At 38.6% G+C, this 27466-nt stretch overlaps 1 long non-coding RNA gene across 1 annotated transcript; it reads left to right on the top strand.

Annotated features, from left to right (window-relative positions):
* The first annotated feature begins 4284 nt into the window (after nucleotides 1–4284).
* LOC134478225 (uncharacterized) lies at nucleotides 4285–26190 on the top strand. The gene is made up of 4 exons (XR_010050714.1): nucleotides 4285–4388; nucleotides 4508–4603; nucleotides 4858–4990; nucleotides 26032–26190. It is a non-coding gene; the product is annotated as an uncharacterized LOC134478225 (long non-coding RNA).
* The last annotated feature ends 1276 nt before the right edge of the window (nucleotides 26191–27466 follow it).

Raw genomic sequence — 27466 nt, 5'->3', positions numbered from 1 at the left:
AATATGTTATGTTCCAGAGTCACTTCATCTTTTTAAGGGGACCAAGGAGACTTAATGTATTGGACAATGCTTGGCAGCAACCTTCTTTTCCACTGAAATGCCTTGGGGGGAAATCACTAGTTAATAAGATTTAAGCTATTTCCACCCACTGTGCAAATTTAAACAAATGTGTGCTAGTTATTCTGGATTTTCAGACTATACAGCAATTGAAACTACAGTAAGTAATAATTCAAAGGGTTTTAAGAAAGCAGAAAAATCCTTCTGCTTTTGTAACAGAAAATAAAACACGGATTTTAGAAGAAAACATGGAGACCCTCTCTGGTGCTTTCTTCAGTTTTTATTTAATTACTACTCGTTTGTGGTACATCATGGTGACATTACTCGGGGCAGCTGGCCCGCGTCCACTACACATCGGAATGATTTTTCATCCCCTCTCTTCCCCTCTGCTTTCTCCTTCCATCTCTTGCTGCCCTTCCCTGTAGCAAAAGATCTACCTCCCTTTTCCGTTATCAATCTTGTATTTTCTCTTTATTTATATTTTGAGATTTTAATCTTGTACCAAGATTATAAACTCTTAGGGCTGGATGGACTAGAATCATGAGATGAAACAAATTTTGTAACACACTCAAGTTCACATGTACAGCTAGTGGCAAGCTTAAGAAGGCCCCGCATTTTTCATCCTTTATTTAAGCTCCTCTCCTACCTTGGGTGTGACCCAAACCTTCACCCTGAAGGAAGGCGGTGGCGGGGGAGACAGGTTTCCAATCCTCTGCAGTCTGGGTGCTAACAGATTTGACCCATTTGTGATTTCCCCACATTCTTTTCATCCCCATCCTCCCTCCGGAGGGAGCACTGAGGCCTCCTCACACTGTGCCCACCTGCTGCCCCCTGCCTTCTCCTCTCTTCTAGCAGAGCCCCTGCATTTCCCCACTTGTCTCACGGTGTGTCCTGGTCGGGCCTCTTGGGAGAGATTTTCGGGAAGTTCTCCTGAAGAAATTTAGTTGTTGGTCTCCACGGAAATGACAGCAAAGCCATTAAATCTGAAGGTATGAAGCCAGTTAGCTCAAGTTCAAATCCTGGCTTCTGCACTTGCTAATTATGTGATAAAACATCCTCTCTACATGGGCTTGTCTGTGCCTCCTGCAAAATAACAATAGTTGTAGTTTATGACCTCATACACACTACGTAGGTCCTTTTAATTATTTCAAACTGGAAAGTTGATTTCAAATGCAACTAACCATAATTATTTTATTTTTGTTATAGTTTTTCTTTTCCTTGTAAAAATTGTCTTTACTTTAATACAGAGCTCACTTTTCCTCACCTCAAAGAATGTGAACTAGGTAAATTGAATATATTCCATTTATCAAATGACCTCTATATGTTTTTAAAGATATGCTATATGAATTATTAAATTTCACGTCATCAAAGTGTAATTCTTTAAACTATTTTTTGTTCTGATTTTGGAGATAAAATATACAGACTAATGTCGATTTTAAATAGAAGTTGAAAATTGGTTAAGAGTGATGCGTAAAGGACAGGTAAGAGATAATCCATTGATTTGGTCTCTATGTTTTGTACTGGAAAGTATCCAAGGTAATTTGCAAAGTCCTAATCTCCAATGACCATCCCCTAATCAAGAATTGTAAGATGCCATTATCCCTCCGTCTTCCCATGCTGCATTCATCCCTATATTTGTTGTTGTTATTTGGTGGGACTGGGGATGGATTTCAGAGCCGTCTTTCTGGGATGCAGCCCCTCATTTTATTTATTTGTTATTGGGGGTTAGGGTGTTTTGAGGTCAGTAAGTTGCCCAGGCTAGACTGGAACTTGCAGGGTGAGCACCTTAGCCTCTAGTTGGTAGGATTATAGATGTGCACAACCACACTGGGATTTTCCTGATTTTAAAATCAAATTGTGAAAATTCAAACTGGAATAAATTTTGTGAAGAAGAGAAATGAAATTTGAAATTTCTCGAACAATTTCAAATTTGACAATTATGGCATTAAATACCAAAGAAAAAATTTTGAACGGTTCAGAATGAGGTAAGTTTCATGTGAAAGCTATACGGAATAGCCTCTAAAGAACTTTGCTTACTTAATTCATCACATAAAACCATTTTTGAGAGACTTGTAATCTCTGACAATTGTTCTGAGTTGACATGGTACATCATTTATCCTTCAAAGAAAAAATATTTGCAACTATTAATTATAGTTGGATCTAGCCTCTACTGTGTAAAAAGTTAATAAGGGCAAAGCACTTGCAAATATTTATAATTATTTTTTCACAGAAGAAGACAATGTATTTAATTGAAACAGTGAGACACATCTGAATCATCATATTTAACAGCAGAGGAAATGATTATATTATTGCTCCTTACCGTGCTCCAATCAGTCCCCTCTGTTAATGTACACAAGTACACAAATGCAATGACATACATGCAGGCTGTGGCAGTTAAGAATTAGCCATCAGCTTGATTGGACTGGGAGCTGCCTAGCAGGTCAGCAATGTAACCTAAAGGGTAGCGAGGCAGGGTCATGGAAGCATGGTGGCGGGGTCCAGGTCTGGGTACAAGCCTCCTTTCTCTTTGGTGCTTTTCCCTTGTTCTGTTTCCAGCCACCATGCACTAAGCAGTTTTGTTCTCCTACTCCCTCCCATGGTGCTGTGGCTGCTCTGAAGCCAACTGAGTAAAGATAGAACCCTCTGAGACCAAAGGCAGAATAAACCTCTCCTCCAATAAGTCACTGATGTCAGGTGTTAGGTGGCTGTGATAAGAGAGCTGAGCAACAGTGGCACTGGTACAGGGAGTGGGACAGTTACTCTAACAATCCCTGACCACGTGGTTCCGAAGCAGCTGAAACTAGTATGTGGAAACACGTTGGGGAAGGTTAGCAGATTTGGGCAAGTGAAGCCTTAAAATACTGTAAAGAGAGCCTGAAGGGGGATTCTGATCAGATCTCAGAGGGCCAGGATGCTGACAGGAATGTCGACAAGCAAGGCCAGGATCAAGATCACCGGCACTAGGTTACAGCAATGTAACAGGTCACGTACATTATCCTGTGCACCCCCAAAACACTTGTCCACACATCGCCCATATCCTGAGGTACTGTATGGCACCAGGATTAAAGGCTGTGGACTAGTATATCTAACGCAGGTGATTTCAAGAGAGCTCCACATTGGAGGTATGTTCCTGGTATGGCTGGCTGACGTTAGCCAGAATACACTGAAAGTGAGAGGCAAAAAATAGAGCATAATTTTTTGAAAAACTTAAATTTTTGTGTGGAAGTAACCACGTATCAAGTTGGAGTCAAAGGAAATGTAGTCAGTGAAAACATTAGCACCATGAAAAGAAATCGAATTATTTTGTACAGGAAAGAGGAGGAAGCTACGCTGAGGGCATCTCAGACATCAGCAAGAAGCCACTTATCACAAGTTCAGACGTTCAGAATTGTCAGCCTTTCATTTGGTGAAAAAGCCGTGAATCTGTGACTCCTGAAAGCCTTCAGAGGCACTGGTTCTCGAGGACTCATTTCACTGTGCTCAGCCCCCCGGGGACTCCGAGGCTGCCACACCTGGGTCCAAAGAGCCCAGGCTGCTGCTTCTACTGCATACCTCAATTTCCTAAAACTTTACTCAGTTTCCAAATAAAGACAATAGTAAGTTAATAAGTTCATCTAACAAATGAGACCAGCATTCAATTGAAGACATAATAATATCTTCCTTCAATTCTCAATATTTTTTAAAAGTTCATGTCTACGTTGAGACTCAAGGCAAACTAGTTGTTTCTTTTAAAATAATCAAAGCCAAGATATACAGTCCCAGGACACATAGGCACAGGGTAAGATACCTATTCCAAAAAGGAAGAACAGGGAGGAGATAGAAAAAGTTTGGACTGAAACAAGCCTGACACCAGCAGGACAAACACTTAGGCCTGTAACTTCCCGTGCAGCCTCGAAGGCTCAGGACCACGAGGTGTGAAGTTCGTAGGCCCTGTCCCTTTGGCTTTGCAATGTCCACATGATGTTAGCTTCACTGGTGTACACAGCACAAGCATTGTGGCATCTGGGGCCCCTGTCTGTTAGCAGAATAAGACTGGCATGGCCAGGCAGTGTGACTGAGGGGTGAATGTGCCACAATATGGGAAGGAAGGCGGAGGTGCCGTGGTGAACTCAGGAATTCCAAGGTGACAACATCACGGGCTGGTAGTGGTGAAATCTCAGGTCTTAGCAGTGCCTATGAGCTAACAGTGAGGTCCTTTATGATGCAATGGTGAGACTTAGGGGTGGCCCTGTCCAAGCCTGTTGAACCCATCTCTCAATACCACATGCCCCAGAGGCAGATGCGGTGCTGCAGATCTTGTTGTGATCTTCCTGACTTTTAGTCTGCTTCTGGTCTGAGTCTTTCTTCTCACCATCTCCCTCCTTTTCGGAGTGAGAAATGTTTAACCCATAACACTGGGTCTTGGGAGTACGCAGTTTGTTTTTCTTTAATTTATTTTTAATTTTCACAGGGTTTTACAACTGGGAATGTGCCTTGTGTCTCAAAAGGGACATAGATTTGGAACTTTTGAGCAATACTGGAACTGCTGGGATTTGGAGAAGGAATTGTAAGATTTTCAATTGTACACAAGACTGTCATATCATGTTGGGTGAAACTGTTAGCTTATTCTTGTGTTTACCTGGAGATTTATGGTTTAGGTAGACATATTTGTGAGTCATGTTGATGGGGGATGGGATGCAACTGTTAAATTTGTCAATTTGATTGTCTTGGGAACCACCTGAGGGATACATAATGCACCTCTCTCCTATGTCTGGATGGTTCGCAGAGCCATGACAGGTGTATATATTTCGTCTCTTGCAGCTTCTTCTCTGGTCCTGTTTCTATGCCTGGCCGAGACGAACTAAGCAGGTTGCCTCTCCCATACCTTGCTGCCATGACATATTTGCCTTTGAATTAACCACCCATGGACTGAATCCCCTAAATCTTAAACCAAGTAAGCATCTCTCTTTTGTTTTGAAAGTCAGGTATTTGTTCCCAGTCAGGGGGAGTTGAGTAATATATGAGAATTCATGTAGACTTATCTGTGATTTCTTTTGTTAAAAGCATGTTCCTTTGGTCAGTGGGCAGTTGTCTTAGGGAAATATTATGCATTTTATTATTATCTTCAACTTTTTCCCACTTGATTAAGATTTCCACTAAATTCTTATAGCAGAAATGGTTGAAAGAAGATTAAAATTAAGTATACCAGACAGGATTTGCAATGACTTGGAAATATATCCACCTCAATCTTGCCAGATGTCAGACTGGAACTCAGAATACATATATATCTTTGGAAAAAAAAAAGAAAGGAGTCTACATAGAGCTTGTAGAAGAGCTCACAGCAGGTCAGAGATCATCACTGAAAATAACATCATTTCATCCTCATGTAAATGAGTACGTTCTATCTTGGGGAACTTTAATATTTCACAATGATGGCAAAACCAAGAGAGAAAGCACTGCAAAGATCTCTAATCAGACACAAAGGGATGCATTTTCCATCAAGCCATGCAAGACAGGAAAGTAAAAGAAGATACATTTTCATTCTTCTATTATTTTTCATGTATGAAGTGAGGAATAAAAGATAGTCTATTTCAAAATGAGTAACCTAATTTATATTTACCATCTTCCATATAAAAAAGGCATTTAGCGGAGTTTAAACAGCATAAAAGACATAACTATCCTTTACCATCTCCTCCCATAAACTAGCATTTCCAGATGTAAGCTGATTACAGCAGGGGAGTTTTATAAACAATGCTCCCTTATACGACAAAGACGTCCTAGTGCTTAAATTTGGTCGATCTATGATTGATTATCACTTAGTGCCTCAATTTTTCTTGGACTTTTCATGTATTTCTTAATCAGGCTTTTAAAAAGTTTGTATTTGATTTTGCCTATTATAATAGCAGAAGCACTTTAAGTAGTGCATACCTGTTATATTAATTCATTCACTGTTCAAATTTCCCTGTTTCTTTGGCTCAGAGAAGGCATTGTGCTAAATGGAAAAAGTCTTTCTTTGCAACAAAGACATCTCTAAATGCATCCAGTTAATATTCAACCTATGGTGCTAGACACTGGGAGATAAAGTAGTATAGTCCTACTATCTTGAGTATGAATTCAGATACAGTGAGTTCAGAGTTTTGCTGGGGTAGACAAATCTTGCTGTCTCTGAGAGATTGTAACTGATATGGTAATGAGGAGGTTGGGTTGGCTAAATATAATTCAGAGAAACAATCTAGCATTTGATAAACTCTTAGCAAAAGATCATAAACTGGAGGTAAAAAGAAACGTATCAGGTAAGTTCAAACTATTTAATGGAAATATATTGAAGCATATTGCTGATTAGGGGCAGATCAGCTATGTTACATTATTACCATCAGGAAAATGAATCCCTGTTTTAAAGGATTTGTATGGCTGGGCACGGTAGCACATTCCTGTAATCCTAGTAGTTGGGAGGCTGAGGCAGGAGAATTATTTGCAACTTCATGAGCAGCGGGACTGCAAATTGAGCCCAAGGCCAGTCTCAGCTGCATGGTGAGAACATGTCTCAAAAACACAAAAACAAAACAAAGCCAGCAGATTTACATGGAAATATAATATTTTTGGTTTTTTTGGTCTTTTGAACAACCTCATCAAAAATATGCATATCCACATTTATAGAAGCCCAACTCAAAATTGCTAAATCTTAGAAACAGCCTATATGTCCATCAACAAATGAATAAATAAAGAAAATCCTGGTATTTATATACACTGGAGTACTATTTTGCTAAAGCAAAAGATAAACCTTTGTAGGAAAAGGATTCATCTTGAAACCACAATGCTAAGTGACCCAAATCAAACACACAAGATTAAATATTATATTATTGCCTTCCATAAAAAATAATTTATGACTAAATTATTAGATAAAAGAAAAAAGACAAAAATATTGTTACCTTGTAATAGTGATAATCCAGGAATGTCTCAAGTTTAATATTTAAATAAAAACATAATGAAAAATAAAGTAGCACATGGAGAACAAGCAAGCAAAATTAGCATAGGTAGAACAAACATGTGTAACCATTGCTGTGTGGCTTTAAGTTTCAAGTGCACCAGCAGACTAATGTTCAGTCTTAATTTTTAAATCAATAAAGTAAGTGATTCATGCAAATTTCAACAGTTAGGATACGATTGCTTTTCTTGGAGGACATTTTGACAATATTTATTAAAACTGCTGACCCTCTGATCCAGTAATTCTTCTTTTAGGGTTTTATCCAGTGGACTGACATTCATAGCTAATTCCCAGTGCAGGAAGCCCTGGAATTGCGTTAGGTACACAATGAATACTCAACAGAAGTCACATGCTTACACTATAAATACACAGTTTTAAAAGATAAAGTGGCGAACAGTCCAAGATGTAAGTTATGGTTTCATCTAGGCTTCCAAAAATCATAAATCGTATTTGTTGGCTGTCTAAAAAGTTTTATAAAACTGTTTTGTTCACAGTATATTATATAATTATGATTGTTATTCTCTTATTATCTTGTTATAAAATTCTGTTTTATTTTTTCCATAAAGAAATTGGGAAAAAAGCATATAGTGAGATAGAGAGGGATCTCTCACAGGTAGTGAACTCCTGTGTGTTGTAATGTGCTGTGTGGTCGCTGTTTTGCCTGTTTTCTGTCCTGCCGTGTCTCCCTTCCATCACTGCTCCATCAGACCCTCTTGTCAGAGCCATTCTCTCTGGAGGTTGCTGAACATTTTCTGCTGAAGTTCTTGAGGTCGAAGTTCCCTCTCCTCACATCCAGTAGGTAGGAGAAAGTCCCTCCCCAGGGAAAGGTTTTCCTTCTCACTCTCACCCAGCTTTCCTGCCCACCTTCTTCTCTTTCTATGTTACTCTGATTTTTCTCCTAGAACTGAGCTTCAGGTGCAGCTGTAACGTCTGTTCATTTTCTTCTTACAACCAGTCTTTCTCAGGACCGCCGCTTCAACAAGGGCGGGATCCTGTTGTGTTTTCCTGAGGAATTCCTCTGCCTGAAACTGGATTAATCATAGTGAAACTCAACATCATATCGGCTATTTATTTAAATAAAGGAACAAATTGGTGCTTTGATTAAATAACAACACCCAAAAAGGGGACAGATGAGAACATGATTAAAACTATAAACAGTCAAATACTTGAAATCCATGAAAAGGAAGATTCAGCTGACGGTAGCTCAGTCAGTGTACCAGGGCAGCTCTCCCAGGCCCTGCATGCTCTGAGGCTGCAGACTGAGCCTCTCCACCTGCGAGACTTCAAAATCTTGGAGAGAAGCTTCTTGGCTCAAGCTCAGGTCAGGTAAAGACAGCTTCGTCAAAGCACTGTGAATGGGGTGGCAGAGCCAGCAGACAGTACTGTCAGTAAGGACACAGGTTTCCGCTTTGCCCTCCTCCTTGGTGAAGAGTAGGGGCCGTGAGCTCAGACAGCCCAGAGGAAACTACCACCGAAGCGCAGACTCAAGAAATGCAGGCTTTCCAAATCCCTCCACTTACAATAGTGAGTTTTGTAACTCATATTTCAGATTTAATTTAATTCACTAATTTTCTCTGTTGATGTATATTATCACAGAAGTTTTGGAGACTGTTTGTAGGTTATTTACAATTCATGCAGATGATTTTATTACAACAAGAATTTCAGAGACCTGAATATTGTTGAAAGAGAACCAAGTGTCTATTCTCCTCTATTTGTTGTTTGTAAAGAGCATGGAGGGAAATAGCTGTTAATAATGGAGACTAATAGGATTTCAACATCAAACTATGTGTTTCAGTTTGCGGGAGGGGTATAGGACACTTCCCCTTGTTTTTAAATTATGCAGCTGAAGCATTTCACTCATTCATGACATCAGTGTTGAAAGTGCACTATTTATTTCTCCGTGTCCTCAGCCTGCCGGATAATGTTTAACTCACAACAGAGGGATGCTCACCACTTTGGATTTTTACCATAGATCAATCACATTTTCCCAAAGGAAGAGTTCTCCTTTACCTGTGAAATTATGCAAAATATAAAGTGAGTATTGAAAGAGTGACGGAAATTCAAAAGCAGGGTGCAACGTTCTGTTGAAATAAATAACTCATGGGGCTGAAACTGAACAGAAATGGGTTCGAGTTGTTGGGTTTGGGCCTGGATATTCCCATGCTAGAATCAGATATAATTTCCCTCTCTACTTTTTGAAATACTCATGTGTAATATGAGAATAATAGTTATCTGAAAGAAACAAAAATTACATAAGGTAATATATTGCAAATATATGTTAAAAATTATCTTTAAAAAACCTTGCTTAGTTAAAGTATGAGCAAAAAATTTGAAATTATGGACTAGTAGAAATTAGCAATATAATTATCTTAGCAAATATATATATGTATATATATATATGTATGTATTATGTATATATTTTCTGGTACTGACATGTAAAAATATCGTGAAGTCATTAAAAAGCATATGGAAATATTTATGAGTTAATATACTCTTTTTTTTTTTTTTTTTTTTTTTTATCGGTACCAGGGATCGAACTCACAACTGCCTGTTTGTAAGACAGGCACTTACGCCGCTGAGCTAAATCTCCAGCCCCTAGTTAATATACTCTTAAAGCAAGGAACAATAACTTTTAATTTTTATTTTTGTTAGTGTGAAAAGTGGAAGGACTTATAACATGTTAATAAGTATGTAATAAGTAGAAAATAAGTTTCCGAGAGCTGCATCAGAATCGGACATTGTTCTCTAGAGAAAAGAAAGACAGAAGGGAACTTTCCCTCAGTGCGAAAATGTCCTGGTAGACTTTGTGAAGCCCTGGAGTTCTCGGAGTGTAAGGTCAGTAGAGGAATGGATACATAGTATCAGAAGTTAAGGAACATCTTTCCTGGAGTGAATTCCCCAGCACACTGGAGGCCCACCGAGTCTTGGGAATTTTATTTCAGCAGGAACATTGCCATTTTGGACTTGAATGGAGAGAGAGCATGAAATAGAAAAGGTGGTCCTGTGTCCAAAGTTCAAAGCCCAGAAACTCTCACAAAATGACTCAGCTGCAAATCGGGCTTTCTGTGCTGAGGAGGAGACCAGGGCTCACAGCAGAGGGTGCAGGAGGGTAGAGAACCCCTCATTTTCAGGCCGCAAGTGGAATTTGCTCCGCTAGGTTGTGATAATTCTCAGGAGTGGTGATTTTGTTTTTAACTTTCCATTCTTGCCCAATTTCACTTTTTTTTTTTTCATTTGTAATCTGAAGACAGGACCTGACACATGCTAAGTTTACTGAGTCTCTGGTTTTGAATTGGAGAACTTCTCACTCTGAGTATGAGTCTTCTCACCTCTCTGGTTTAGTGCCCATTAGCTCGTGGGCATCATTAAATGCAATTTGTCAATGTGAGTTAAGAACCACCCGGCAGACAGCTGTGCGTGTGACTGTGGATGCCTGATATGCAGTCTGCCGAGGGAGAGGGAAGACGAGACCTGTAGCCCAGCAGGATGAAGGGGAAAGAAGGAGGAAGTGCCCTCTGCCTTCTGGAGCAGCTTCCCAGTGCCTCATTGAGCTGGGGCCTTTGTGTCCAGCCCTTCCCGCCTCCTGGGGCACGTGCTTCTGCCAGCTGCTGCAGGCCTTCCTGGTCTTCCATGAAGACCACACCAGACCACAGTGGGCGCCAGGCCAAAGACTTAGGTGAGGCTCCTCTGGGCTCTGGTGAGCAGATGGCCATCTGTGTCCTCCCAATGCTGATTCCACAGGCGGAGTAAACCCCACATCTGTTCCCAGAGGGAGCCCTGAGTGGTGCGGCCCCTGGCTTCAAAGGATGCAGCTCTAGGGAGAACAGTAACTAAAGTCTCACCAAACCAAATCTTGGTTATTTACGTGATGAAATTTGGAACATTCTAAGAGATAAAGCCACATTTTGGACTTGGAATTTATTCTTAATCCCTGGGTTAAGAGTGCTCAGAGATGTTTGCAACCAGTGAGTGAATGTTTCCTGGGTAGTAAACGCAGGCTTCTGAGGTTTAGACGACTCATTAATGCTCCCCATGAAGTCATTTCCATCCTAGCTCACTGAGTTTGGGAAACCATAAATGGAGATGAGTAGGTTAGGTTGAAGTTGTCAATGAATGAAGCTTAAAATAGCAGTTTTGTCCTGAGTTATCTGGGATGGACCGTGTAATCACGTGGGCCATGGAGGTGGGAGGTGGAACAGCCTACTGAGTCCTGATGGTGGAGATTCCTCAGAGAAATCCAGAGTCTCTGGAGCTGAGGATGGGGAAGGGGGTCTAAGAGTCTTTAGTGTAGATGTCTCTGGAATCTGGAAAAATCAAGAGCATAGACTTTTCCTTAGAGCTTCTACAAAGAATGCCTCTCTGCCTGTGTGGATTTTAACCCAGTGAGATTTGTATGGGACTCCTGACCTTGAGAACCATAGAACAATGAATGTCCATCATTTTAAAGCACTAAATGTGTTGCAATGTGTCACTTCAACAATGGAAATAGGAAACCAACTCATCCTTGGCTGAAAAGCTATGCTTACTGCCCTTAATCCAATAGTCTAGGAAAAAATGCTGCTCCACTGCTTAAACCCGGCCTTACATGAGACTTTTATTCTAAGGCGTTCATTTATGTATTTCAAAAATCAGCCTGAGGTCCACATGCTCATCATGTGAAAACCAGCAGACTTTTCAGATTGCTTCCAGGTTCTCTTTTGTAACACTCTTTGTACCCTAAAGTGTCCTATAGTTTCTCAGGATTCCTCAGATCAGGGCCGTTTTTGTTACTGTTCTTCCCGTAGCTGCCAGCATCGGAAGGCATGCTTATCTGGTCAACCTCAGTGCTAAAAAGTGTCACTCATGAAGTGGGAATTTTCTTTTTTGATGCTAGAATGGACAACTTTTAGAACAGTTCTGTTCTTCTGGCCTTCTAATCCAGCCTATTATAAATGATTGCCCACCCTGAGAGGTGGCTCTTCCTGCCCTGTCCATCTGTCACAGTGGAATTTTAGTTTAAAATGTGATAACTATATTTAACCGTAAGTGCCAGGAAAGTGCAGGTACAAATTTTGACTGCACAGTGTGTTTCTAACACCACCATTTGGGGAAGATGCCGTGGAGTTTACCACAGATTCAGTTTTCAGCGGAGAACATGGTTTTAAACTCCATGTTCTGCTGAGCGACATGCTTTGTGCGATCAAATGTTTATCCCATGTGCAAGAGCCAGCAGTGGGAAAACAGTCAACCACCACCGGCCTCGTTAAAGAAACACGCTCCATACAGAGATGCACAGAGCAAACCACACCACACGTGAAGACACAAATTGCTACACAAACACAAGGCATTGGTGCTGTATAATAATTACTGTACATCAGTGCCCAGGGTTGAACATATATCCTCTCCATTCCTTCACTTCCACTCTAAATAATTATCTTTCAGTTAGTTAAACATAAGCAGCAGTATTTTTGAAGAATACAATGACATGTGATCATTCATGTGTGCTTTTCACACTTTGCCATTTCCGTAGTATGTGACCGCAGTATGGGTAAAACATTTGTTTAATAGGCATGAGAGAGTGAAGGGTTGCTTATAAATAAACTAGACCATGCTAAATACTTGTTTTCCCTTATTTTCAGAATCTTCAGAAAATCATTGGAAGCTGAAAGAATATTTGATAAGATTAGCTAAAAATAAGCCAGGATGGTCATATAGGTCTGTAATTTCAGCACTTGGTATGCTAAGGCAAGAGGATTTTAAATTCAAGGCTAGCCTGGGTGTACCAGCATCCAACCTGGATCATGTGATGAGAGTAAGACGTCAGAAAACAAAGAAACAAACAGTGTAGGCAAAATGGATCCAACACAAATTCATTAAACACAAACAACAAAATACATAGTTACTATGTTTATATAACCACACTTTGCATAGAAATTTTCCCAGCATTTTTCTTTTTTCAAGTATGCTGATATCTGCTAAATAAAGGTGAAAAAAACTAGACAGTTTTCAGTAACAATCTTTACACTTCACTCCTGAGCCACAAACAGAGGTAGAAATAAACAGTTAAAGTGGTTGACATTACTAAATCCTTAAATATCTTTCAAAAATACCAATCTTAGCTGCTAACATTGTTTCTTTGACATCTGCCCTCTGTAGAAAGTCAAACAGGGAAAGTTCCTTATTCATGTTGTCTTTTGATATAATGTCTTAGAATCTCATGCTCTGCTCTTCAAGTTGCCTTTTCCATGACTAAATGTTCTTTTGGACTTTCTGAAGTTCTAGCAAAGTCTGTGAGGACTTTGACTACAGACTGGCCACTTGGAGAGTCACAGGTGATCTGAAGGTCCTGGGCAGATGTCGGGAGGGTGATTCTGCCACACCGGACTTGGTGCACAAGCAAACTACTGTGGTTTTCTAGAGACCTTTGTTGCCTGGAAGCGATCCCAGCTTTGAGTTTTCCAAGCAAGCCTCACCCATAGGCATGTCTTCCTGCTGCGTGTGGACGGCTCCTGTTTCTGCTACTTTCCCTTCCCTGGCAAAAAACACCTGAAACCTGCAGCTGAAAGAAGGAAAGTTATTGGGGCGACTGTTCCAGGAAGTCCTTGCATAGTTCTGGCTCCAAGATAGAGGTGGCATGGAAGAAACCCATGGCAGAGGAGAGCGGCTCCTCTGTGATGCCCAGGAAGACTGGGGCAGGGAGAGAGGAGTGGGGGACAGGAATCCATCCTCCCAGGTGACCCTCCTCTGGCCAAGCTCCAACTGGTAACAGCCTATTCAGCCACAAACTCATTGGAGGGCCAGCCTGCTGGTGAGCATAGCTCTGCCCTGATCTAACCACCTCCAAAGCCTCACCTTACCCCATGAGACTTCAGTTAGACATACACCTTACCAGCTCCAAACAAGGGACTCTGGCTGAGGAAGTTCCCGGGAACTTCTGCAAGATTTCCTGAGGGCCTTGGACTTTCATGCTTTCCCTGCTCTGATGAGGACCTGCTCCCCTCTTCAGAGCCCTCTACCCCTCGCCTCCCACCTGTGGGTTCCTAAAGAGCCCACCTCCCTCACAAGGACACCTTACACAGCCAGGTGACTCCCTTGTCCTGAACCCCCAGGTATGCCTTTGGGAACCAGAATTGCTTTCGCTATTTTATCTTTTCTGGTTCTAAATGTATTTCAGGGTTATTTGCTTTAATTCAGTGTGATATGCTACTGATACTTTGATCAAGATTGCATTCAGTAGAGAAATTTTGGAAGTATGACCATTTCACTCTCTTGGTTCTTCCTTCCCAAGAATAAGGGCTAGCTTTCCATTTTCTTTTTGACATTCTTTTTTCAATGTACTGTAGTTTTAAATGTAGAGCTTTTTTTCCTTTCTTCATTAGGTTGATTTCTATATATTTTAGTTTTAGCAAGCTGTTGTTTACCTAATTTGTCTGTCAGTGAGTTTATTATTTGTGTACTGGAAATCTATTTATTCTGGGATATGGACTTTTCATCCAGCTGTACCACTGATTTAACTGTTAGATGTAGAGTTATTTTTGTGGCATTTTAGGTGTCTTCTATATAGAAATCCTGTCATCTTTAAATAATGATAATTTAACTCCTTCTTTTCCTATCTTTATTCCATTTATTTTTCTCTTGTCTAATTCCTTTGGCTAATATTTCCAGAATTATATTGAATATGCAATATTGTATATGGGTGGTGACGGTGGAATTCCTTGTTTTATTCCTGCTTTTAGAGTGAAAGCCTTCAGTTTTTTACTGTTTAGTATGATGTTGACTGTTGGTTTGTCATTAATGGTGTTTATTAGACTAACATAAAGATCATCTATTCCAATTTTATGAAAGTCTTTTTTTAATCAGTAATGTATGTTGGACTTTGTCAAAAATGTTTCTGTGTCTACTGATGTGACCATATGGTTTTGTCCTTGGATCTTTCAATGTGAGTTATTACATTCATTGATTTGTGTGTGGTGAACCATCCCTTCATCCCTGGCATGAATCCTACTTTGTCATGGTGTAGAATCTTGGTGATTTGCTGCACTCTGTTTGCCAGTATCTTTTGGAGGACTCCTTTTGATTTGTGTTTCTGATCATTAGGGTGATTGGCCTCTAGTTCTCTTTTGTGGTTTTCGTATCAGTCTAATGCTTATTTCCAGGAATTAATTTGGTAGTGTTGATTCCTTTCAGTTTCATTAAAGAATTTGAGAAGTAATGGCATTAGGTCTTCTCCAGGTTTCTTGTAGAATTCATCAGAGAATCTGTCAGGACCTGGACTTCTCTTTGTTGGTAATTTTTTAATTACTTCTTCAATTTCATTGATCAGTGTTGGTTTATTTAGAATTTTTCTATATGGCAAATGTTTCTATTTCTTCTGTGCTTTTCACTTTATAAGAATACACATTCTCAAAGTAGATATGGATGGTCTTCTGGATTTTTGCAGGGTCTGTTGTAATTTCACCCCTTTCATTCCTAATTGCATGGATTTGAGTCTTTTCATTCCAAGTTGGCTAAGGGTTTGCCAGTTTTACTTAATCTTCAAAGACAGTAATTCTTTCATTCATTGATACTTTGTATTATTTTCTTAGTCTCCACTGCATTAATTTCTGCTCTAATCTTTGTAATTTCTTGCCTTTGTACAAGCTTTGGGCTTCACTTGCTCTTCTTTTTCTAGAAGACTGAGTATCAGTGTTAGGTTGTTTCTTTGAGTTTGCTCTGTTTTTCTTATGTGGTAATTTACTTCTATAAATTTTCCTTGCAATACTGCTTTCATTGTGCCTCATAAGTTCTGGTATGTTGTACTGAAAATATTATTTAATTATAGAAACCATTTAATTCGTGGAGTTCTAAGAAAGCAGGCGAGTGCCACCAGTTCCAGAGGCCCAGTGTCCTAGAGTAAGTGCTCTGCGCACTTTCCCTCAAGCCCAGCTTATTTGGGAACCTCGAACCCTCCGGGGGCACTGGAACAACTAGGCTGGTCGAGTCACCTGCATCCGCCTCCCAGTTCAGGCTGTGTTTGGAGAACTGTGGAGTTCTAAGCAGCCGCGGGGGGAGGGGGGGGTCCACTATCCCCAGAGCCCAGCTTATTTGGGACTGTAGAATTCTAAGCAAGCAAGCCAGTTCCACTGGTTCCAGAGGCCTGGCGGCCTGGGGGAACTGGTTGCCAGAGTCCGAGGAGCTGTGGGCCTAGAAGTGGATTTCCAAAAGAGCCTGAGGAAGCATCCGAATAACACTTGAAACACAGAAATATAGGAAAAGCATAAAACGAATGACCAAATCACAATCTCAAACTTCTAGCCCATCTCAAGAAACCTTAGGAGTGATGTATATAGAAGAAAATATATGTCATTCACCTCAAAAATCAGAGATAATAGCTACTGAAATGAACAAGCAACTCTGGGAAGCTTGAAAGGAATTCAAACTCGAAATAATCTCCCAGGTAAAAGAAGAAATGATAAAAGAAATGAAAGAGATGCTGAGCATATCTAAAGAAAACACAGTTAAAAAATTGGAGGAACTAAACCAAAAGATAGAATCCCTAGATGAGCAATATAAGAAACAAACAGAATACATAAAGCAGATGCACAGATATATACAGGAAATCAAAAATGCCACTGAAAGCTATAAAAACCACCTTAATGAAAGTGAAGATAGAATTTCAGACCTTAAAGACAAGATTGCAGCTAGTGAACAGGAAAGGAAAGCTCTTTTGAAAATAACAAAGAATCAGGAAATAACAATTCAACAACTGCAAAATGATGCAAATAAAAACAACATAAGATTGATAGGGATTAATGAAAAAGAAGGGGAGAACGTAAAGGACATCAAGAGGATATTTAGAGAAGTAATAGCTGAAAATTTCCCAAACATGAGATCAGAAACTGACATCAGGTTCAGTGAAGCATATAGAACTCCAAATAGTCATAACTAAAATAAAACTACACCCAGACATATAATAATCATCCCAGAAATCCAGAAATCCAACACAAATTAAAAGCTATTGGAGAGAAAAGAAAAATCACTTATAAAGGAAAACCTATCAGAATCACAGCAGACTTCTCAGCACAAACTATTGTTTATTAAGTCAAGAAGAGCATGGAGTGAAGTATTCCAGATTCTAGAGGAAAATGATTTCCAACCTAGACTGATGTACCCTGCAAAACTCTCACTCAAAATCAATGGTGAAATAAGATACTTCCAAGATAAAGAACAGCTGAAGAAGTTCATGATCACCAAACCAACCCTGCAAAAAAAATATTGAAAAACAATTTAGATACACTTAGGACAAAACCACCAAGCAAAGCAGATAATTAAACAGAACAGAAATATAAAGAAGCAACAGCTGAAAGATAACATGTCAACAACAAACCAACATAAAGCAGTAATAACTGTTAATGTAAGTGGTCTCAGTGCACAAATTAAAAGAAGCAGACTGGTAGAATGGATCAAGAAACAAAATGCAACCATATGCTGTCTACAAGAAACCCATCTAACCCAAAGGATAGTCACAGACTGAAAGTCAAAGGATGGAAAACAATCCTTCATGCAGCAGGAACCCCCTCCCAGAAAAAGTGGGAGTAGCCATTCTGTTTGCAGACAATGTGAACTTTAAACCAATAATGATCAGAAGAGACAAAGATGGTCACTACATACTCATTAGGGGAAAACTCCAAGAGGAAGAGATAACTATCTTAAATATATATGCATCAAATTCCAGAGCACTCAATTTAATAAAACAAGAATTAATAGAAATGAAAAATCAAATTATCAGTAACACAATTGTAACAGGAGACCTTAGCACACCACTGACACCAAGGGACAGACAAACCAGACAGAAAATCAGCAAAGACATAAGAGAACTAAATCAAACGTGGACAAATGGACTTGATAGACATACAGAGTGTTCCATCCAACAACATCAGAATACACATTCTTCTCAGCAGTACATGGGTCATTCTCTAAAACAGACCATATATTAGCTCACAGAACATACTTAAATAAATGTAAAGTGTTGAAATTATCCCTTGCATATTATCAGATCATACTGCTTTGAAATTAGAAACTAATGATAAAAGATATTGAAAAAATCCCAAGAAACATGGAAACTGAATAACACACTCTTGGGTTATCAGTGGGTCACAGGGGAAATTAAAGAAGAAATTAAACAATACCTAAAAGAAAATGAAAATACAGATACAACTTATTGAATCTGTGGGATGCAATGAAAGCCATCCTCAGGGGAAAATTTATTGCACTGAGTCCCCACATCAGGAAAACAGAACAAATACAAATAAATAACCTGATGCCATACCTTAAACAGCTAGAAAAAGAAGAGCAAGTCAATCCCAAAGCCAAAAGAACAGGAAATTATAAAAATCAGAGCAGAAATCAATGCAATAGGGACTAAGAAAACAATTCAAAGAATCAATGAATCAAAGAGATGATTCTTTGAAAGAATAAATCAAATTGATAAGCCCCTAGCCAATCTTATTTTAAAAAGGAAGAAAAAGCTCAAATTCATGCAATAAGAAATGAAAAAGATGAAATCATTGCAGACTCTGTAGAAATACAGAAGATCATCAGCACCTATTTTTGAAAACCTCTACTCTCAAAGGTTTGATAACACAGAAGAAATAGACAGATACCTAGAAACGTATGAAGTATCAAAGCTAGGTCAAGAGGATGTGAAACTGCTGAATAACCCAATTTCTATTAATGAAATTGAAAATGTAATTAAGTGCTTACCTACAAGGAAGAGCCCAGGCCAGACAGATTCACTGCAGAGTTCTACAAGAAATACAAAGAAGACCTAATGCCAACGCTCCTCAAACTCTTCAATGAAATTGGAAGGGAAACAATCCTTCCTAAGTCATTCCTGGAAGCAAATATTACTCTAGAATCAAAAACTGAGAAAGACCCAATTAAAAAAGAGAACTATAGACCAATCTCCCTAATGAACACAGATGCAATAATACTCAATAAAATGTTGGCAAATAAGATGCAGCAAATCTTCAAGAAGATTATACACCATGACCAAGTGGGATTCATCACAGTCACGCTGGGATGTTTCAACATACTTAAATCAATAAATGTAATCCACCATATCAATAAAGCCAAAAGTAAGATTCACATGATCTTTTCTATAGATGCAGAAAAAGCTTTTGATAAGGTCCAACATTCATTCATGATAAGAACTTTACAGAAAACTGGAATAGATGGTCTTTACCTCAATATAATAAAGGCCATCTATGAGAAACCAAAAACTAGTATCCTACTAAGTGGCAAAAAATTGAAGGCCTTTACTTTAAAATCAGGCACAAGACAAGAATGTCCTTTATCACTACTCCGATGTAACATAGTACTGGAAATACTAGAAAGAGCAATTAGACAAGAGAGAGAAATAAAAGCGGTAAAGATAGGAAAAGAAGAAGTTAAATTATCATTGTTTGCAGATGACATGATACTTTATATAGAAGACCCCCTAAACTCCATTGAAAGACTCTTAGATATAATAAATGAATTCAGTAATGTAGCTAGATACAAAATCAATACTCAAAAAAATCAATAGCATTCCTATACACTAACAACAAAATCATAGAGAGAAATAAGAGAAGCCACACCCTTCACAAGCAACCAAAATAATGGGATATTTAGGAATTACTCTTATGAAATAAGTGAAAGACCTATACAAGGAAAATTATAATACACACAAAAAAAGAAACTGAAGATTATCTCAGAAAATGGGAAGATATCCCTTGCTCATGGATAGAAAGAATAAATATTGTGAAAATGGCCATTCTCCCAAAACTCATATACAGATTCAATGCAATCCCAATAAAAATACCATCAATATACCTCATGGATCTAGAGAAATCACTCCTAAAATTCATCTGGAGTGAGAAGAGACCTAGAATAGCAAGGACAGTTCTAAGCAACAAAGGCAAGCCAGGAGGCATCACAATCCCTGATTTGAAGATATACTACAAAGCAATCATAGTAAAATCAACATGGTACTGGAATCAAAACAGAGCCGAAGATCAATGGAATAGATTAGAAGATACAACCACAACTACAAACACAACCGACCACCTTATCTTTGATAAAGAAGCCAGAGAGGTTCCCGGGAAGAATGACAGTCTCTTTAATAAACGGTGTTGGAAAAACTGGCTCTCCATTTGTCGTAAACTAAAATTAGACCCATGCCTATCATAAAATTTAAATGGAACAAAGATCTTAATATTAAAACAGAAACACTAAATCTATTGGAAGACAAATTGGGTAGAAACCTTGAAGACGTAGGGGTAGGTAGAGAACTCATGAACAGGACTCAAACCCCATGGGAAACACTTCCCAGAATCAATAACGGGAACCACCTCTTATTAAAAAGTTTCTATGTGTCAAAAATAATCTCCAGTGTGGCGAAAAGAAAACTCACAAACTGGGAAAAAATCTTAGTGAACTCTCCCTCACACAGAGGACTTCTTTCTAAAACATATAAAGAATTAAAGAAAATCAGACCCCCAAAATTCAAAGATCCAATCCAAAAATGGGCATCTGAGATGAATACACACTTCTCAGATGAAGAAATACAAATGGCAAACAAATTCATGAAAAAAATGTTCATCATCATTAGTCATTAGAGAAATGCAAATTAAAACCACACTGAGATTCCATCTCACTCCTGAAAGGATGGCCAGGATCAAGAAAACCAACAACAACAAATGCTGGAGAGGCTGTGGGTGAAAAGGAACTCTCCTCCATTGTTGGTGGTAGTGTAGACTGGTGCAACCATTGTGGAGGTCAGTCTGGAGATTTCTCAAAAAGCTGGGATTGGAAGTCCCATTTGTTCCAGCTATTCCACTTCTAGGCATATTCCCAGAAGAACTGAAAGCATCATACCGCAGTGATATATGTGCACCTATGTTTATAGCAGCAAAATTTGTAATCGCCAGATCTTGGAAACAACCCAAGTGTTCATCAACTGAGAAATGGATACCAAAAAGTTGTGGTATTTTTATACAATGGAGTACTACTCCATTCACACTGAGATATTTATAAATAAATTGATGCAACTTGAGATCATACTCATATGTGAAATAAATCAAAGTCACATGTATAAATACCAAATAGTTTCCCTATTGTAAGAATTGATTCAAATATATAAAAGTATGTGGTTATCATGATTCCCCATTATGTGGCTTTGAAGCCTTGTAAAGTTTTCACTCATTAATTGGAATGGCTTTATTCTGGGCTATTTGATATTATTGCTTGTGATGAAATGAACAGCTCTTTTGAAAAAAAAACAAGACATCATAATAGCTAGTGCTGATTGAATATCATCTTGTTCAGAAGTTCCACCGAACTGTTGCTCTTCTGTCTCCACTGGTTTTATCATGTTTTATCTTACTGGATTTTATTATATGTGAGAGTATAAATAAAAATTTTTATAGACAAAGAGATAGTATAGAAACTATTGTTAGTTTTCCTTTAGCTGCTTTTTAATACCTGTAATACTTTCATCCACTTGAATGGTTTCATGCTCTCTTGATATGTTTGATGCTATAGTATACAAAGTTATATTCAAATATTTCAAGGAAAAAGGCACTATGGTAACTACTATTAAGTCGGGTTATCTTCTGGTGAAGAACTAGTTTGCTGAAATTGCCATGCTTTGACCTGTATTGCTATATTGTTATGTCCTCTTTTATCTCAATCTCCCCCTTATTCATAAAAAACTATTTATTTTTTATTATTTTTAATTAAGGGAAAAACAAAAGAATTAGCAGGATATATTATAGTAACTTTTTTGATTTCCTATTAACTTTATTTGAAGGCCTGTATTACTCCCACTATCTTGTTTTGAATGATTAGACTCGGTTCCGTTCTGTTTGATAGTATCAAGTTTGAGGGTATAGGCAACTACTTTGAAGGCAGTAAGATTCACTATGATGCACATTCTGCTTTGACCATTACCTTCTTTTGAAGTCCTGTAATGTTTCCAATGTTTAGGTTTTATTGGTATTGTTATGTACTGTTTTGTTCAATTTTATTATACCTAATGAAATAGGCAATTCTTTTTAAGGAAGCAAGAGGCATTATGGTTACCATTGTTGATAACCTGGTATTCTATTTTTACATCATGTGCTATGTCTATCCTTTGTTTTGACTGACTGCTTTGTTTTGTCATATTTGGTTTTATTCTCTGCCAAGAAAAGGTAATAAGAACTATGGGAATAATAAACCCAAAATGTGTAAATTTTGTTGTAAAAAAAGAGAGGAAAAAATGTGCTCTAAAGGATACAACTGCAAGTGTGTTTAGGTGTGTTAAAATAGATGACCATATTACTGAATTTTTGTTGGACCATTGTACACAACTGTGTACAATGCAGTCTCACTGTTTGAGTGTCCACTTTGTATGCTTTAATCCTGTAACTTGAACAACTATTTCTAAGATGACAACATGTGATCTATTAACTAGTGATTTCTTACCTTTTTTTTTTTTTTTTTGTAATTCTGTATTACTTGTACACTTATACTGTTTTGGTTTTTTTGTTTTGTTTTGTTTTGTTTTTTCCTTTGAATAAAAAAAGAAACCATCTAATTTCTTCACTAATTTCATTTGTGCCATGACTTCTGTGAACAGGTTTTCTATGTTTTTTGGATTATCCCCTGATTTTGCTTTTATTGATTTCAATCACTCTTGTGATTGAAAAGAATTTTCCTAAATTCTTTTATTCATCTTTGCATCATCTAGCAGCTGCTGGATTGATTGCCCAGAGTGCCTTAGTATTTTGTAAAATATCCCTTTTTATGATTACTAACCACAATCCTGTTTTCTAGATCTGGTGTTCAGTCCTCATATTGGCTTATTCTGCTGTGTATACTTGCAATGGGATTTTTAATCTCCTGGATATCTGTTTGAATCTGTTTCATAGATTCCATTTCTTTCTTATGTTGGATAGTCATGGTTTCCAACATTTTCCTAAATTCTTTTATTTGTTATCTCTATCTGCTCTGTAGTCACTAAGCAGGACTTTCCCTATGGTCAACATCTCTGTAATTATCCTAGAAATTATTTCTGATTTGATTTTTTCTAGAACCTTGTTCCTCTGCTTTGATACTTTACTCTTACTACTTCAGAGAGTCCAGGGAGGTGACTGTCAGAGTGGTTCACCTCATTGGTCCCCTGAGTTTGTGTTTGGTTTTCAGAAGTCCAGAGGTTGCAACCTTTTTAAAGAGTGCTCTCATTTTCTATTTTTTAAAGGATTTTTTAAGTTTAATTCCTGGGATTATGCTTATAAATTCCCTATGGTAAGTGGTTTTATGATAAGAATTTTAGGAAATGACTGCTTCTCAGAGATGTCTTCCAGTTGTAGTTGGTTTTTGGGTTTTGAGTCTGCTGTAAGATCTTAACTCTTCAATTTATTGGAGATGAGAAGTTGCTGCCAAGTTGGCTCAGTCTCTGATCCTCTGGCCTATCAGACCCCTTATGACCCTTAGGCAATCTCAGTCTTGAACCATGAAGGACAACAGATGAGAACAGTTATGTCACCTTGGCTAGCATGGTACCAACAGCAATATTAATAGCATCAAACACAGCCTAGAAAATGAAAAAGTGAGGTAACTGTAAATTTGCCACCTTTAACCATATGAATTATATTTGTGATTATATAATAAAATCCAAAATAAGTCAGGAAATTATATGTAGTAAGTAAGCCCTCAATATGGCAATTTTCAACCCTGGGGAGAAAATTTTAAATGGGTTGAGGTAAATAGAGAAATGGAAGAAGAGGAAGAGATGAGATGCAAGGCTGGAGGAGAAAAGATGATCATGCAAACTTTGGGAAACTGGTGAAGATTACAAGAGGGAAAGAGGGAAGAAACAAATATAAACAAGAACAACAAAATTATAAATCATGTTCACACTCATATAAAAGCAAGAGCAATCAATAAACAAAACAAAACACATAAGAAAAGAGAAAAAAGAAAAGAAGACAACAAATGTCCACTTCAAGTGTGTCTGTGGTGTCACTGGTAGACAACATTGGCAAACAAAGCCTAGACCCAAGCTGATGAATCTCAGCAGGACAGCTGGGGTAGGTGTCCCTGAGGGCTATGAACAGTCCCAGTGAGCCTGAACTCTCTACTCACTGAAGATTGGGTGGATTTTGCTATGAGGCTGGAATCAGAGTTTCTCAGGCTGTAAGCACCCATGTGTCTCCTGCTGGCTGGAACTTGCTCCATGTTATCTTGAACTCAGCTCTCTGAACTTCTGCTAATTGCTCTCAGCTTCCTGACCCTGTAACCAGAGCAACTAGATGGAGCTGGGCCACAGCTTTTCTGAGTTCTGAGGTTATCTGTCCCCTTTCCAAGATGACTACTGGATAATCACTCTGTTCTGGGGGATATGTGACCCCGGATGACTCACCAGTCATGCAGTCCCCTGTTTCACTGCACTTGTGCATTGCTCCATGGAAGCCTGGGGGAAGGGTTCCCACTGGTCCCCTTCCATCTACAGGTTCCAGCTGTCCCTCCTATGCAGTGAGTCCAGCTAAGGGAGAAAGCGCTGCCTGCCACCGCCTTCTTCTTTGCTGCTCTCTTTCAGCTTCCCCACGGGGTTCCATTCTTGCTTCAGGTGCTTACAAGACTCCACTTCCCTCCTTCTTCTCTTCCTCACAGCAAATCTCAAAGAGGCTGTTTCTCTGCTGTTCATCCCTCTCCCATCTTCCCAGAAATCCCCCCAAATGTTGGTTTTGATGCAAACCTGAGGTACATGGATGGGTGAATCGACTGAATCATGGTGTGTGATACTGGCTTGGTCTGCTGATGGGCTTACAGCTGGGTGGGATGTTAGGAGGTGGCGCCTTGTGTGAAGAGGTGGCTCACTGTGGATGTGACCTGGAAGATACCTCTATCTCTGTCTCTCTATCACTCTATTTTGCTATATCTGCTTCTTCCTTGATCTCTCTCTTCCTCTGGTCTGCCACATGATGAGTTGTTTCTCTTTTGGATTTGGAGCCAAAGTTTGGTCTGAAACTTCTAGAAGACTCAGACCAGCCTTTGGTCTGAAACCTCTACAAAATGTAAGCCAAAACAAACTTTTCCTCCTTTAGATTATGGGTATTGGAAATTGTGTCTCAGTGACAAGAAAAGTAAATCAGTAGAGATTAGGCTATGTGAGGTCAGCCTTCATGAACAGATTAAAGCTGATATTGTAGAAGTCGGCTAGTTCTCAAGGTAGTGGGCTCTTGGTGAAAGCACAAGTTTGGCCCACTTTTCTTACCTTGATCTTTGTTCTTTGTGACCCTGTGGTGCCTTCCATGTCACCATGTTGTAATACACCAAGAAATCCCTCACCAGAGACAGGTCCTTCTGTCACAAACTTGCAACCTTCAGAAGTGTAAGAGGCAGATTGATGATCTTTATAAATTGCCCGGTCTCATGTGATCGGGTGGTACAGCACAAAATGAATGATGGTGTCATACAACCTCACATATTCACAAACCCAAGAATCACGATAAAGACAAATTTCAAGGACTGTGTTTTTTCTTGCCATACTAGCCTAAAGAAAAGCATGATAAATGAATACAGAAATAGTCTAAAGTATAGCAGAACCATGTGCTAAAAGTCACAGCAGACTCCTGTAGGGAAGATATCTCACCACTGATAAAATTCAGGGATCTTATTCTTTACTTCTTGAGCAGGATCAATATTCTGACATTTAAATATCCTTTTCATAGAGTAGTTCTAGGGAGCTTCGTTTTCAGCTGAAAGCGTAACAAGGTCTCAGCCCAGTGCTTCTGAGGTACCCTGTGGCATATTCTCCTCTAGAACTTGAGGAGCAATAAGCAGTTGTAGAACAGTTGATGTGAAGGTTATATGAGTGTTGAGGGATGTGTTTCTTTCTCTCATTATAAACTGTAGGATCTTGAGCTTGCTAATATGAATTTTTTTTGGAATACTGAGAAATTTGTAAAATAGATAAGCTGTCCTGATGAAAATGTTTAACTAAATACTTTTTTTTGTCTGTTTAGGTTAATGGCAAAGATGTCTTTAAAAACTGATCGTCATGATGCTTGTCCAGACTTCCTCATTGTCTGCAGAGAAGCTGAACCAGTCTTTGTTACCAGAAGGTACCGCTTAGTGTTTCAGCAATATTTTTGGAATAAGGAATCTGCAGTACGTATAAATGCTCCTTTTTGTTAATTTTGATGACACTTCTATAGATTACAGTATAATTTTTTTAGGTCAAAAGGCACTCAGCTTCAGGAGCAAACACTAACATCATTCAGGACTTTTATGCTCCTTACATTAAATAAATAATGTGGTATACTTTGTGGATTCATTTAGTTGCTATTAATTCAGTACATATGCTCCTTAAAGTTTAACTTATTTATCAGATTTCCAAAAACTGCTCTTTTCTCTTATTAATTCTATAATAAAATATTCTGCATAAATATATAAAGATGTATTTTTTCAAAACAATAACACCTGAATTTACAAGAAACTGGATTTACAAGAAAATTAAATACAACAAAAACCAGAATTTTCAATAGTAATAACATAACCATTTATTTATACATTGTGTTATTTATCATTAGCTGCAGAGAAAGCCTGCCACAAAGGCAGTGAAGCAAACCCAGTGCCCTGGAAACAGCTGCAGAGCCCCGAGGCCTGGGTCTCCCATTTCACTCTGAGCACCAATGGTTTGCCTGTTCACCTCCCTTCTTCAATCAACATCCAAAAAACAACCGTCTAGAATCTCAGCTGTTTCACCAAACTTGGTGGGGACACGCTCTCCTTCAGTGTCTTCCTGGGGACAAATTTGACTTTAAACTTAAAAAAATTAACACTGCGATTCAAATATTTTGCCTTTTGTTTCCAGATCTGCATGGTATCATCCACAGAGCTTGAAGTGTTTTCCGGAAAGTGTTGTTAACATTAGCATATTTTCTGCTGCTGCTTCTGGGGTTGGTGACAGTGGTATTCAGGTACAGACAGATTAAACAGGTTTCAGGATTCCAGAGAGACTGTCAGAAGTTCAGAAGCTGCTCGGTACATTGCCAGTTATAAAATCTCTAGTCCTTACCTGGAAAACAAAAGGGAGAGTTAATCATCTAGTCAAATACTATGGTTTGACGCACGGAATTCTTTAATGGTTATGAAAATAATTTTGGGAATTGTGTGCAAAGTAATTGATTTCCTCAAAATGTCCTTTCAGGTACCACAGGACTAAAGCATAATAAGGGAGAATGAACTTTGTTTGAACTTAGCAGACTAGCATTTTTTATTATTGTTAATATGTTTCTCTTGCATTAATAGGTCTCTATGAGTTTCCTCTTGGGGCTAATCTAAAATATAAAAAAAGCCCATTTTATTCATTTACCTAAGATACCGCTGTGTGAGGAAGATAACACTCTATAACCGGCAGGCAGGTGAGAGATTTATGCCTCACATTCTTCTCTGGAG

This window comes from Cavia porcellus, unplaced genomic scaffold (genome assembly GCF_034190915.1).
Source record: "Cavia porcellus strain 051 isolate PalLab524CR breed Dunkin Hartley unplaced genomic scaffold, mCavPor4.1 scaffold_12, whole genome shotgun sequence".
Lineage (NCBI taxonomy): Eukaryota > Metazoa > Chordata > Mammalia > Rodentia > Caviidae > Cavia > Cavia porcellus.
Note: the sequence above shows the minus strand (reverse complement) of the source record. Positions and strands in the feature narration are given on the sequence as shown.